The sequence below is a fragment of the Eucyclogobius newberryi genome, unplaced genomic scaffold (assembly GCF_026437365.1).
Source record: "Eucyclogobius newberryi isolate DKJ021-1_F unplaced genomic scaffold, fEucNew1.0.hap1 SCAF_21, whole genome shotgun sequence".
In the NCBI taxonomy this organism is placed as follows: Eukaryota; Metazoa; Chordata; class Actinopteri; order Gobiiformes; family Gobiidae; genus Eucyclogobius; species Eucyclogobius newberryi.
Window position 1 is genome coordinate 2238106 of NW_027315846.1, and position 6934 is coordinate 2245039.

General features: G+C 42.4%; 1 long non-coding RNA gene across 1 annotated transcript; it reads right to left on the reverse strand.

Annotated features, from left to right (window-relative positions):
* Positions 1 to 1030: 1030 nt before the first annotated feature.
* On the reverse strand, positions 1031 to 1909 carry LOC140370170 (uncharacterized). The gene is made up of 3 exons (XR_011928351.1): positions 1873 to 1909; positions 1327 to 1453; positions 1031 to 1241 (listed from the first exon to the last, which is right to left on the reverse strand). It is a non-coding gene; the product is annotated as an uncharacterized lncRNA (long non-coding RNA).
* Between the last annotated feature and the right edge of the window lie 5025 nt (positions 1910 to 6934).

Genomic DNA, 6934 nt, shown 5'->3' on the forward strand with positions numbered 1-6934 from the left:
TGTACTCATGTACTCATGCACTCATGCACTCATGCACTCATGCACTCAAGTACTCATGTACTCATGTACTCATGCACTCAAGTACTCATGTACTCATGTACTCATGCACTCATGCACTCATGCACTCATGCACTCAAGTACTCATGTACTCATGTACTCATGTACTCATGCACTCATGTACTCATGTACTCATGTACTCATGTACTCATGTACTCATGTACTCATGTACTCATGCACTCATGCACTCATGCACTCATGCACTCATGCACTCATGTACTCATGTACTCATGTACTCATGTACTCATGTACTCATGCACTCAAGTACTCATGTACTCATGTACTCATGCACTCATGCACTCATGCACTCATGCACTCAAGTACTCATGTACTCATGTACTCATGTACTCATGCACTCATGTACTCATGTACTCATGTACTCATGTACTCATGCACTCATGCACTCATGTACTCATGTACTCATGTACTCATGCACTCATGCACTCATGTACTCATGTACTCATGCACTCAAGCACTCATGTACTCATGTACTCATGCACTCATGCACTCATGCACTCATGCACTCATGTACTCATGCACTCATGTACTCATGTACTCATGTACTCATGCACTCATGTACTCATGTACTCATGTACTCATGTACTCATGCACTCATGTACTCATGTACTCATGTACTCATGTACTCATGTACTCATGCACTCATGCACTCATGTACTCATGTACTCATGTACTCATGCACTCATGTACTCATGTACTCATGTACTCATGTACTCATGCACTCAAGTACTCATGTTCTCATGTACTCATGTACTCATGTACTCAAGTACTCATGTACTCAAGTACTCATGTACTCATGTACTCATGTACTCAAGAACTCAAGTGTTCAAGTACTCGAGTACTGAATTTTCACAATATAAATTAAATATCAACACGAGCAAAACACAATAATTCACCAAAATAATAAACTGCATCTTTGACACATGTAAAGTTTAAACTTCAGACTTTATTTTATTATAACACATATTGCATTTTACTATTTTCTGCATCTAAAATGGACCAGATTGATAGAAAAACAAACAAAATAGAATAAAAGGTTGATCATTTATTTGTTATATTGGAACATATGACGTCATCTTTTACAGCTCGTTTGTGTCTGGCACATTTCATTTCATCTTCTTTGAGCTGGAGCTCGACTCTTGGGACAAAGAAGAGATGCATTTCCACTGAAATATATATAATGTATCAAATATATAAAGGTTAAACATCACACATTTATAACACCATCAAATGAAGGATCAAAATACTTACAACAATTACAAGAAATGCCACCAACACGGCACAAGTGGCACAAAAGTCCAGAAGAGGGCTGGAGTGGCTCAGGGACACGGTGCCCACCTTAAAGACTGTGGTGCCCACCATCATAGTCACTGCACTGCTGTGGAGGGCAGCAAAGTACTTTCACTTTAAATCCTACATTCAAATTATATATAGAAAGTTATATTTCCTAAATATTCCAAATAATTCATTTCATATAAAATGAGGAATGTTTTAAAATTAAATATATTATATATATATATATTTCCCTGTGAATGAACTGGAGCCGGTTCATGTTCCATTAAGATTATGATCAAATACATGATTATTATAGATCTTTACTGTAGATAATGATAAAGATCCTTTACATGTGGACGAGCCTCAACATTCACCATGAAACATGGATATTTAACAAACCTTTTCCATCAAATATATTCTATTTAAGTATTAAGATACTTCCCATTACTGCACACTACTCTGTGTGTACATAAACATTCACAGTACTATAGTGTATTATATTAAAGTATAAACTGTACTTACGCTTCGAATGGCATCGTTCCTCACGGCAACAGGTCTGTCTTCCTGAATAACTTGTTTTATGACTTTGTCCTCTTCATGAGTTCAGGAGCAGGAGCTCCTCCTTAAGCCTGTGACACCTGCAGAACTTATGCTGCATGTGAAATATTAACCATGACCTGTCAAATATAATCCTTCATTATTATACAATAAACACTGACATCTTAAGTCATTTTATAGATCCTGTTCCTCCAGGTCAGGGCCCCCTACCTAAAAACGTTAGGGGCCCCCCAGCCATTTCAGGGGCCCACAAGCGCGCGGCATCGCGGCGTCATAAGAACAAGATAAATGTGTTGTTTTAAACTTGGTTATTAGCATGTAAAACAATTTAAAGTACTTTTATCTTTTATTTGATATGAAGGAAGAGCACAAATACTGAATCATATAAACCAGAGATCATGATGTTTAATACAGTTTAATTCAATATAATAATGTTTCTTAGATACAAAATAAAAATACTGTTTACAGCATTTGACACAAGCAGATCTTGTGGAATATATGAAATCACAGCCTACAAAATAAACTACTAACACTAAATAAACTACTAACATATATACATTGCCTCGATGCTAACAAGTCCAAAGGGGGCGGGGCCCTTGGGGCCCTTGGGGCCCTTGGATACTTCCACATTGACACAGCTTTTGTTGCAAACAACTTTAAAAAGACTGAATTGTGGACTGAGTAGAGATTGACGCTCGCCAATCTAGATATCACTTTTGGGGCAAAATTAGACATTTCCGAGAACAACCGAACAAGACCGAACACAGCGGCCAATCAGATGCCCGCTTTCATCGACATTAGATCAAGGACACAGACACCGCTCGGCCAATGAGAAGCGAGAATACTGCGAAGTGGCATGTCTGTCAAAACGAAGCTTAAGCGATGAAAATGCCCCAAATATGGCCAAATTACTAGTTAAATCTTGATTTTTTTCGAGGAATTTCGATACAGGGGCCCGGCGGGCCCCCTCCTAATTCAAACCCCGGGCCCGCTGGAGATTTGAGGGCTTACGGGCCCCGGGCCCCCGTCTATTTCGCGGCCTGCTGAATAATCACAATCCTTCCTGAGCCTGTAGTTTGACTGGCTCTTTTCTTTCACCTGTGGATAAATGTCATTCTGTCCATTGTTTTAATCAATAAAGAACATCACTTTTCTTAGACTTGTATGATTTGTTCTGTTGTGAGACTCATGAACCGTTTGAGAAGAAAAGTGAAAACACAATATAATAAAACCTCTTCATTTGCACTTTTTGACCAAACAAATGACATTCCTGATGTATTTGTTTGTTGTTCAAGTTGATTTTGACAATGTTCTTTGTTTCTGATGATGATTGATTGACATTCATGAATTGATGTGGACGCAGTAATTGCAATAAAGGAGTGAATGAAGTAATGAGTACTGCAAACGCAGGATTTAAGTGGATGAACTAATTCCTCCTTTTTCCTGTGTTGTTGTCGTCGTCGTCGTCGTCGTCGTCGTCGTCGTCGTCGTCGTCGTTCTGCATTATTAGTTTGTTTCTTGGCCTTTAAATGTGCACAGTGTGGACCTGTGCCATGTCATGTTTTAGAACGTAGCATACTTTATACTCAGTTTCATGCAAATACAAGTGTGGCATGTGCTCGTGTATCGCAAACTAAAGCAGGACAAAACAAAACAAATGAATTTAAATCTTTTTCCTTGAGGTTGTATTTTGGACCCTTCATTGACTCTTTTAACCCTGTTCTAACAGTGTTCCTCATTAAAAACACACTCGGAGCTGCGTTTAGCTTCATTCACAGCAGTTTGATGAATCCTCCCTCCGAGCGTCAAAAACACTCCGTTCTGAATCTCCCTCTGTGACGTGGCTTTTAGAATCTTCTGCTGTTTTTAACTCCATAAATCATCTCCAGACTCGTTCTGAGCATTTTCCCGTCCAATCACGATCAGTACGACAGCGTTCTGAGGCCGGAGAGTGAGAGGCCGTTTCAAATGCACTGAAATCCTGGATCTATGTCTTAAACTGTGTGTGATTCCCTTTCCATAAAACAGAAGAGATGCAAATATAATTGTGTTTGTTATAAACTTTTTCATTTCTAAAACATGAGATGCCAAACTAAAGAGCGTGTTTAAAGGCTGATAACAATCAAAATAATACATCATATTTAACCTTTAACCTACAGATAAAGTAATGAAAGACTTTCACTTTGTTCACAAGGTCAGCTGTCACATCTACAGAGACGAGGCCTGTGGGATTTCTGTGCCAGTGTTTGTATGATGAAAACATTTAAATAATGTTTTTTTTTTGTCTGGCTTTTTGGACAGGACAGTAGAGCGTGAAATAGGGACGAGAGAGGGAAAGACATTACAGCAAACTGTCGAGAGCCAGATTCGAGCTCATGACACTTCTCACATGGAGCGCACATATCCACTCCTGACAACACCCCTGTCATTGCCTTCAGAGCAGCCCTGGGTTCCCCCTGCAACATCTACTCCCACAACAGATTCATCACTCTCCTTCTCCTCTCCACCCTCACCCAGGGGCCTTTCCAGCCATTTTGAATGTCTGATCAAATCAGGCTTTAAGATCGCTCCACTCACACCCAATATAGCAAGATCAAATGTTCTGATGTCAAGACTGATGAACTCTTCCCTGACTCCAGCCACACCAAAAAAGCCGTCCCACCCATCCCCCCTCGTCTTTCACCTGGTATCTCCCATAGCTAGGATGCACTGGGTCTCAGCGTTGCCTGGACTTATTGTTATATTAAAAATCAAACCAACCCGGGGCCCTATGTAAAAAGAGCCCCCCCTAGTGCTATTTCTGTAGTCACATCACACAGATGGGAAAACAAAATACGAGTCAAGCGGCCCAATCTGAGAAATTTGATTCATATTCTCTGTGAAAAGATAAAGCCCAGTCCCACTGAAACTAGTCTGAAACTTGCTGTGCTAAATGTCAGATCCTTATGTAACAAATCTCTCTTAATTAATAATTAGGCCCGAGCGCCACAAGCTGGCGAGAGGCCTATTAATCTCGTAAGGCCGTGCGAAGCACGGCTGCGAAAGTGCGCACGTAGTGCGCACGAAATCGAGCGCGAAGCGCTCACCCACTTCCAAATACTCACTAACGCACTCCTTCACTCATGCACGCCCCGTGCATACTAATTAGTAGTAGGAAAATGGAACATTACCGTTGTAAACGGGCGAAGCCCGTGCAAAAGTGCGCACTAAACGAGCACTTTACATTGAGATGACGACCGCTTCGCGGTCGTCATCCCTATATAAAGCACTCATTTGCGCTAAGTAGCTCACGAATACGTTCCCCATCTCTTGCATGTTCCGTGCATATAAGCATGTAATGCAAAAATTGAACATTATTACTGTATAGAGGGCCAAAAACACAAAGTGGGCGGAGCCCACTCAAAATTAACCAAAGTACCCGTCAGTGACCAGGGACCCACACCATGAGGTAGGAAAGCGCGAGCGCTTTCCGAAAATGTATAGTTTATGATATTTGAAAAATGGGAAACATTGTTTTCGCATCGGAATATTTAGGCCCGAGCCGGGCGGAGGGCCTATTAGGCAGCGGGCACAGCCCGCATGTTTGGTGCCCCGTCGCCCCTGGCAAGTACAGTGAACTAGCCCATGCCGAAGGCATGGATCATGCATACTTACTCCTGCTATGACAGAAATAGTCAACAATTTGTGAATGGGCGTAGCCCATTCACTAATTGTTGACAACAGCAGCGCGAAGCGCTGCATTCCTCCAAAAACCCTCCTGGCATCGTCCCGTACGCGAGAATCCATGCCGCAGGCATGGGCCATGCTTGTTTCTGCTCAAATCAATGGAAGTCTATGGGGAGTGGGCGGGGCATCCCGACGAAATAGGGAGTGACGAGCGCGTAAGCGCTCGTAATGATGATTCCACCCCATGGCGGCATCGGGAAGGCTTAGAGCTTTCAAACGATGTATCATTTGTTGTTATAGTGGAAACGGCTATATTGTTTTTGCTAAAAATATTATTATTAGGCCCGAGCCCCAGCAGGGCGGAGGGCCTATTGCTCCCGCAACGCTGCCGAAGGCAGCGTTGCAACTGTCTGACCAAACATGCGGGCGCAGCCCGCATGTTTGGTGCCCCGTCGCCCCTGGCAAGTACAGTGAACTAGCCCATGCCGAAGGCATGGATCATGCATACTTACTCCTGCTATGACAGAAATAGTCAACAATTTGTGAATGGGCGTAGCCCATTCACAAATTGTTGACAACAGCAGCGCGAAGCGCTGCATTCCTCCAAAAACCCTCCTGGCATCGTCCCGTACGCGAGAATCCATGCCGCAGGCATGGGCCATGCTTGTTTCTGCTCAAATCAATGGAAGTCTATGGGGAGTGGGCGGGGCATCCCGACGAAATAGGGAGTGACGAGCGCGTAAGCGCTCGTAATGATGATTCCACCCCATGGCGGCATGAAGGCTTAGAGCTTTCAAACGATGTATAATTTGTTGTTATAGAAAAAACGGCTATATTGTTTTTGCTAAAAATATTATTATTTTTATTATTTTTCTTGTTCTTCTTCAGCGCTTTGATCTCTAATTTGACCCCCTGAACATGCTCAAAAACTCACCAAACTTTGCCCAAAATTCAGAATCGGCGAAAAATTTTGTTTTTTCTGGGCCATTTTTAAAAAAAAAATGGCGCGATAGCTCCACCGACAAAAGTCAAAATACATTGCGCCTATGGAAGACGCCCCGAGGTCAACTTTGTCGTAGAGCTACGAAATTCGGGACACGCATTCCTCTTGTGAGGCCAAAAAATATATATTATTGTGGCCACGCCCCCAGACTTACCCTATGGCCACCATCTTCCTTTGAAAATGAAAACACGCTGTGTTAGCCATTTTGTTCACGTCAAACTTTGACGAACTCCTCCTAGGGCGTTTTGCCCACCGACTTCAAAATCGGCGTACGTCCTCTGGACAAGTGGGGCATCTAAAGTTATTCAATTTTTTGAGATACCTTTTACGGTCTGTGTGCGGCGCAGCCGCAAAGTT